Consider the following 9,550-nt stretch of genomic DNA (forward strand, 5'->3'; position numbering starts at 1 on the left):
AGCATAGGTGATGAGTGCGTATTTTTGCCGTCATTTAATGTTTAATTCTGGATATTTAATTGAATTTGTGTGTTTAAAGATTGATTTAATTGGAATTTTCTATAATTGGGTTTATTGAGCATGAGATACAAAAACATGTTAAAAATAGTTTTTTAATTGCATAAATGTTCTTTGGATATTTTGAGATGTGTTAGTGCAACTGCAGCTAAGTTGAGCTAGGGATGGCAACGGGGCGGGGCGGGTACGGGTATCATGATCCCATCCCCATCCCCATAATAAAAATTCATCCCCATCCCCATCCCCAAACCCAACGGGTATACAACTTTTGACCCATCCCCATCCCCACCGGGTAACGGGTATTTTCTTATACCCATACCCATACCCATTTTTTTATTGTTCCATATATCAATTAAATATTTTTTATAAAAAAAATTTAAAAATCACACCAACGGAATCATGATACTATCAAAATATTCAATATTAAAATAACATACTCTTTTTGATTTTCATGATGTCAAATATTAAGAAAAATATTATAATAGTATAAATCTCAAATTAAAGTATCAAATAACAACTAAATAAAATTCAAATAATTATATAAAAGCTAAAAAATTACACATTACTAAAATTTTATAATAACCAAAATATTTATTAATTTTACAAATGATCAGTGGTTTCAGTTGCATTCGATCCACCTACACATAGAAAAAAAATGAAAAATTAGATATGATATAATAATTGAAATTGAAAATTTTAATTACTAGAATATAATGTACCTTCTTCATCAGATTCATTTTCACTCATGAGAACATCTTTTCCTTTTAATTTTTTAACACCTACAAACACCAAATGTAGAATATTAGATGAGAATTCACAAAAAATACTAACAAAAAATATTAATAAATTTGAGTAACTTACCTAGATGGTTTGAGTTCCATATCCAACTTCTTGTACACATCAAAGCCTCTATAGTAAATAATTAAACATTATCATGAAACAAAAAATAAATAATAAATAAAATTATCATAAAGGAGTAAAGATAATTAAATGTGTGACCCAAATTTGAGAATATCCATTTGAACATAACATAACGGAAAAAAAAATGTATAATTAAGATTATGATAAAAGGAAAAGTACCTTGAAGATCTGCTTAAACCTTAAAGAACAAGCCAAACAATTAAAAGAGAGTAAAAAAGTGTATAACCAAAGTAACAAAAAGAAGAGCTACAAAATAAGAGTCAAACATTTTCATGAAAATAAATAAATAAATAAAGATAATCAAATGTGTAACCTAAAAATTATTTCATAGAATGAAATTGAGGAACACCTATTTGAACATAACCATGTACAGAGAGTAAAAATTATGTAATAAGAAGAAGAAAAATTACCTTCAAAATTAAATCTTGAAAAACAAACCAGACAATTGAGAGAGTAAACAAAGTGTATAACAAAAAACAAAGAGAATGAGAAATATGTTATATATATATATATATATATATATATATATATATATATATATATATATATTATATTATATTATATTATATTATATTATATATTACTATGTATATATATATTATATGTGTGGATATCTTATGTTTATATATATATATATAATTATTTATATATATTATATTATATTATATATTATATTATTATTACTATGTATATATATTATATGTGTGAATATTTTATGTTTATATATATATATATATATATATATATTTATAGATATATATTTATTTTAAGTATATATTATATTATATTATATAATAATATAAATATAATAATATATATTATATTATTATGTATATATATTATATGTATATGCGTAGATATTTTATGCTTATATATATATATATATATATATATATATATATATATATATATATATATATTTCTTTTAAATTTTTATAAATTTGTCATGTTATAAATTTGTTTATAAAAGATCTCACTAGTTAAATGATTAATTTGTTTTATACGTATATATTATATATATTATATTATATTATTATGTATATATATTATATGTATATTATATTATATTATATTATATTATATTACATGTATATGTGTAAATATATATATATATATATATATATATAAAAGTATATTTTATTTATACGTATATATACTATATTATATTATATTATATTATATTATATTATATTTTATGTGTAAATATATTATTTATTTATATATATTTTTTAGATTATTTAATAAATTATAAATAGTTTAGTAATTTAAGCGGGAACGGGTATTTGGGCGGGTATATATATATCCCCATCCCCATCCCCATCCCCAGTTGAAAATTTCGGGTATTACCCATACCCATACCCATACCCAGTCAAAGCGGGGATTCCCCGTCAAAACGGGGACGGGTTCGGGTGATACCCACGGGCACGGGTTTATTTGCCATCTCTAAGTTGAGCTCATGAAGGTGTGAAAATAAATTGATTAAAACTTCATGACACCTTAAAGATAAATCCAAGAATAAGAAATTATCAAAAGCACAAAAATCCAAGCCAAGCATTGCATGAAGACGGCAAGAAAAGCTTGAAAAAGTGAAGAAGTTTGGCTAAACCAATAAGAAAGGAACAAAAAAATTGGACCTTGCGGTTTTCTTTATCTTTATGATAGAAGATAATTTGGGAAAAATATATCTTTAGATATTTTATTTGATATTTTTAAATAATTATCTTATTTAATTATATCATAAAATATTAAAAGATAATAACTACCAAATCTTTTTAAATATGACAAGATCTTCTTGAATCTTTTTAGTTCCACAACAAACAAATATATCTTGAAGATATTGGATTATTTAGAAGATAATTTAAGGAGATTGCAAATGGTTGATTTGGAAAATTTATACAAATACTAATTGGTGATAATTTATCATATATCTTTATTTAATTAATTAATTTAATTATATTAGATATTGATATTATCAACTAATTATATTTGTCAAATAGTCTATATCTCTCCAAATATTTTTTAAATATTCATCTTTATCTTTATTTTAAAAGATATTTGAGAGATTTTAGCAACAGAAAAGCCTAGTCCAATTCCTATATAAAGACACCAAGGGAGAAGCAGAAAGAACAAGCTCGGGACTTCGGAGTTTTGGAACCCTTAGGGGGGCCTAATTTTGTTTCCTTTCTCTCTCTCCATTCTTCTATTTTTATTTTGCATTCATGGAGTTCTAAACTTCTTGGGTTGATTCCATTGTAATTTCTTAATTGAATTCTAAGGTTAGATCAATTAATTTCTTTGTTCTTTTTATTATTGTTGAGGTTTTCATTCATCTATGTCTTTTATTAAATCATGTAAGAAGTAATGATTTTAAATATATATGCATGTTGGTCATATGAGTTCAAGGATTTTTAAATTGAATTGAGACTTTACTTTGATTTTATTTAGAAACTTTCATATGATTAAATGAGTTTTTACCAATAATTGAGACTTTACTTTGGTTAAAGGTATTTACTCTAACTACAATTAATTGAGACTTTACTTTAATTAATTAAGTGTTTTTTATTTATTTGGTGAGGAGATAAAAGAATAGACATGATTAGGCATAGTAAATTTGATTGAGACTGTACTTTGGTTGAATTGACCGTGAATAATCTAAAAGTTCTCACTTTTAATTGAGATTGTACTTTGGTTAAAAGTGAGAACGCCAACAAATTAATTGAGACTTTACATTGATTAATTTGTAAATCTATAACAATAATTAATTGAGCAATAATCTTTAGATAAGCGATGATGAATCTATTTTGAAAAAGCAATGGAATCAATCTATTTTCTTTACTATTATTTTTATTTCTTTTTATCTTTTAAATTTTATTTCTATCTTTGTTTATCTTAATCCCCTATATTTTTTTATTTTATTTGACTAACTCATTTATATAGTTTTATAAGAACTAATTTGTTAAAAATCAATTCCGTGTTCGTTGGGAGATGACTTAGGGTTACTTTACCCTTTCTATTTTCTTGACTACTATCTTAGCAATATTGAAGTTACTATAGTTTAGTAGTATTAATTTGATCGTGTCAACGACACCGTTATCAATAGGTTAGGTGTGTTGGGCGTCACTTGAACAATGCTTTATGTGATGTATTATTTTATATGAATAGAAGTTGTGGAGTTGATGTTATTTAGTATAATTGTGGTGACATGTAAATGTATACTTGTGTGGTGGTGACTCAGCGAAAGGTGGGCAGTACTATGTCAATCTCTATTGATGAGCTTGAGTGTCGACTCCACCTGTAAATCTCTAGGAGAGTAGTAGGGAGTGGTCTTCACCCGTAAGTCTCTCAAGAAGAGAAGTGGGAAGGGTAACTCTAAGTAACTATACTAGAGGTGAACTTTGTTGGGGAAGCTTTTGACGGGAGTAATAAGAAGTGACACATGTGTATTTCGTCAAGAAAGCTCTCAAGGAGAGTGATGGCAAATGGCACTTGTGTACTTCGCCAAGAAAAGCTCTTGAGTAGAGTGATAGGAAGTGGGCCATGTCTGTAAGGAAAGAAGAGTGATTTCTTTAGTGGTGAACAATTGTTTGTAAGCTGTGTGGAAGAGTTACAAACCAGCTCTTGACACTAAGATCATTACTGGTTGTATTAGTTATTGTGGTGACATATTTTGAAACTTTGATGATATGTTTAAATTGTTGTTTGAGACATTTGGCTTTGTGAAAGTTGTGTGAGAGGAATGATGAAATTGAATGGTGTTGTGAGACATTAAAGTTATGAAAGGTTTGGGTGATTTGTTATATTATTATTTATGTATATTATTAGTTATGATGTTTGATGTTCTTGTTAGCTCACACTTATTTGTGTGTGTTTGACTGTGATGATCGTATATGTATGTCAATATACGACAATAGATGTTGCAAATGTTGATAGGGATGCATAACAGTGAGGAGGTGAAGATGATTTTTGTGGCATCATTCAACACATATATGAGTTAGAGTATAATAGTTCAAGTTCTCCTAAAAGAGTGGTTGTATCTTATTGTGATTGGTTTGATCCATCACATAGAGGTACAATAGTGGATCCTAAATATGGAATGGTGGAGATTCAAATGGATAAAAGGTATTTACCTTTTGACCCATTCATTCTTGCAAGTAATGTAACACAAGTATATTATGTGCCATGCCCCGCATCAAGAAAGGACAAACAAGGTTGGTGTGTTGCAATCAATACTAGGCCAAGAGGTTGCATAGAAGCTATTGATACGGAATTGAAGTTAAAGGTATTTCGGGATTCCAACATTCACAAGTTGGTCTTGTAGAACTGGATGAAGAGGATGAGGACTTTGAAAGTAATGATATAAAAGATGATAATGAAGAGGAAGAGTTTGAAAATTATGAATCAAAACAAGACTTTGACATTGAAGATAATTATTTTAAAGTAGATAATGAAGAAAGGGAACTTGAAGAAAATGATTGTCAAGAAGACAATGAAGAAGAGAAATTTGATGATGATGATCATGATGGAAGTCTAAACACATATTAGGATATGTTCTTATATCTATTAATTTTGTTGTTAAATATTTATTCCTTAAAGTTATGATTGTTATTGAAAACATTTCTATACTATGTTGTTTGTTTATAATCTTGTTATGTTGCTTTCTTTCATAATTGGTAATTATTTTCGTATTCCATCTTTTATTTATAAATATTTTGTATTTATAGATATGTCAGCAGAAGGTTGTAATCCACCATAACCGTCGTTGTCACATGGCAATAAGGGAAAAGAGGAAACAAAAAAGAAAAGGCCAAACTATGTACTTAAAATATATGTCCCACCCCCAACTCCTACACCTCTACCTTCACCATCCCCAATTATGGTCAGCAAACCTATCCAATTAGGTGTTGATGTTATAGTTGTATCTTCCCCATCCCCATTTGTTGCATTAGCACCTTCTCCATTACCTACAGGGCATTCCACATCATTAGTGCCCTCACCATTGTCAGTGCCTTCTAGAGTCCATCGTTCACTTGTTGAGGAAGGTCATGAAGTATCTACTAATCAAGTTGATCTGCAATCAGATATCCATGAGGAACCCATACGTCGTGTTGATCTTCCTATGATTTCACCTCAGGCTTATGGGTAACGATTAATATAACAAGTTATTTTCATTATTTGTTTTGTCAATTAATTGTATACTACTTTTTTTTTCATAAAATTCTTTTGTTAAGGTTTTATCCATGTAGGATAGAATCAAATGCCATCACAATGACAATCAGGCAACAATACACTAAGTCGTGGCTTACATGAGGTTCACTAAATAGTAAGAAAAAGACAGATTCTTCCGACATTTTAAAGTAAGTTTTATCATATTTAAACTCTAACATACAATTGTTACATTGTTCTTGTATTTTGATTTACATAGAGAGCGGTCAACTAGAGACCTGGAGATGAAGATCACATAAAAAAAAATTCACTCAAAAGTCTCACATAGGCTATTTGAGATGCTTGCGATAGCGCAAAAAATGGAAAAGGCCTGAGTGGATGTTTGATAAGATTTGGAACTAATTACTAACAATTTAAAATTCTTCAGACTATCGTACAAAGTGTTTACAAGCTCGACAAAATTGAACATTTGAAATAGGTGGGAGTTTGCATACAGATATTATACATGAGCATGCAATTCGCATGGTAAGTGTAACAAACAAAGTTTGCTTTTATTTCTTTATAACCTATATTAATCATGTTGTTTATAGGAGAAGGAATTGGGTCGTTCACCACATATTGATGAAGTTTTTAAGAAAAGTCATATATGAAAGAGTAATGGTGAATTAATGGATGAACAATCTAGGAAAACACATGTAAATCTAGTATTTTTATTTTTTGTTGTTTCTTTTATTAGGTTTTGAATTGTATATATGATTTTTTTTAATAATAGGAGGGATTTGAGAGTAGATATTCCCAGGCTAGATCAGAGGTTGCGTCTTGTGCTAGGCAATCTGAGTCATCCCCCATGGAACCTACAAAAGAAGAGAGAATAAGGACTGATAGTTGGATTCTTGCTACAGGTGGAGAGAAAAGAGGTCGAATCTATGGGATTGGAGTGGTCACTCTTCACAAGAGATTGTCTAGCTAAAATAAGAAGTTTTGAATTATAAGGAGGACAATGAGAGGCTAAGCCATCAATTACAACAACAACGACAATTTCAGTCATTTGTTAGTGTTGTCCTCCTTTTCCTTCCACCAGATGCACAAACTACATTACAACAACAACAACAAGAGCAACAACACCAACCTGAACAAGGCAAACCTCAACAAGACCAAGAGCAACCACAACTAAACAATCAACAAGAAAGAAATGATTACTCTCTAAATATTAGGCATTTAGATGTTTGTACTTCTTGATTATGTTAGCACTTTTAGATTATGTTTGGTTAGAGCTTGATTACCATTATATCTTTGAGCACTTTTTGGATTACATTAGGTTATGTTTTGTTAGCACTTTTGTTAGAACTACATTAACGCTTTTAGACCGAATTGTTGGCACTTATTTTGTCTATAACTTGGATTTGGATAATGTTGTTATCTTTGATTTGGATTTCATGTTGTTTATAATTAACTTGGATTTGGATTACATGAAATGTTGCTTTGATTTAAATTTCATGTTGTTATCTTTGGCAGGAAATGTAAAAAATTTGGAAATAAAAAAATATAGCTTTTAATTTGAAAAGTATACTATTACATACGAATTTACATACGAAATAATCTATATAAAATTTACCTAATATTATTTACAGATCATTCCATATGTAATACATTCAGTATTACATACAGATTTTTCCATATATAATTTATATACAGATGATTTTGTATGTAATATACACATATGCATCCTGGATGAATTATCCACCGATTTTTTCGAATGTAAAATACATATGGATTATTATGTAATTCATCGAGAATTATATATGGAACAATCAGTATGTAATTTACATACAAATTCTATTATCTAGGAAAAAATGTGTGTAAAATTACATAGAGAATTTTTTCCATATGTAAGCTTCTTGATGTCAGATTTACATATTGATTTATTTTCGTATGTAATTCGTAGATAATACCTAGGTACCTATAGATTTTATGCATTACATATAGATTTTGTCCATAGAAAAAATGAATTGTTTTTTGTAATGTTTGCTTGTTTTGTAAATGAACTTGTTTTAGACAAATGTTATTCTGAATTAATGAACAATTTGATTTAATTATGAATTTTTAAATTTTACTCTTGAATTGTTTGAACAAATAAATGAAAGTTTGAGTTTTCATTAATATTAAACATGTATAAAAATTATGAAATAAAAGATTTTGAAATTTACAATTTTACTAAGTAACTTAGTAGCATTCTTGTTAAAAAAATACTTCTAAAACAGAAATACTATTATAATACTATTTTGTATAACTTAATATTTTATTTAAAATCTTAAATATTAAATTTTATGTTATTGGAAGATACTTTAATATAAACATTTTATAAAACTTAAATTTTAAATTTATAATCCTGAAATTACTCGATCAATACAAAATTCCTAACAAGATGACAAGTTAAGTTTGCGTATTCATTCTAATATCATGCATAGAATCTTTCTACCACCTAAAATGACGAACTTACTTGTTAAAATTAACTTGTGCTTTGACCAATCAAAGCCAATAATGTGTAGTTGTAACTGTCCACAACACTCAATCCAAATTTTCTTCTTTTTTTTTAACAAAAGTATTCTTAATTATAGGGCATTTTCTTTTGAATTTACTAAATAATTAGAGATATGTATTAATGTATTTGACCTTTGATTAGTTTAATTTTGTTTTATATAAAGAGTTTGAACATTTAACATCGGCTACCCCCATGTTTAGGACAATAACTGTATTAATGATAAAAAAAATATTTAATTAGTTGGATGGTACCCACTTTAATGGATGTATTAGTTTGGTACCTGTTTTTAAAAAAATGTCAATTGAGTTCCAACTTTTGAAAAGATGTTTCAATTAGGTCTCTTTCAGACAAAAATTATTAACGATGTTAACGACATTGATATTTAAAATGACTTACAAAATTAAGTGTTGATATTTATATTAAACTTGAGTGGTAAAAGTCATAAACAAAGTTAACGTCGTTAATATTTTTTTTAAAGAGATATAATTGAAACACTTCTTCAAATATTGAAATTCAATTGATATCTTTTTAAAAGTGAGTATCATGCTGACACATGTGAATACCATCCGACTAATTAAACCTAAAAACAAATAAGAAGTAAAACTAAAATATTACTCTATAATAGAATAAAAATATGCTATTAATATCGAAAATTACTTTAAAAAGACAAAATTTAAGATAAGTTTACTAATATCAATTATATTAATAAATTTTTCAATACGATAAATAGTTGATTGAGTTAGATGGAATGAAGAATTAAGATGTACATATTTAAATTTTCTTCAACTTATTTCTTGATTAAACTAGTTGCTCTTTAACCTATGATCAGTGACGTAATTTGGATTTATTTGTATCACATCAAACAAT

Source organism: Vigna unguiculata, chromosome 8 (genome assembly GCF_037176805.1).
Source record: "Vigna unguiculata cultivar grain cowpea cultivar isolate G323 ecotype 2 chromosome 8, ASM3717680v1, whole genome shotgun sequence".
Lineage (NCBI taxonomy): Eukaryota > Viridiplantae > Streptophyta > Magnoliopsida > Fabales > Fabaceae > Vigna > Vigna unguiculata.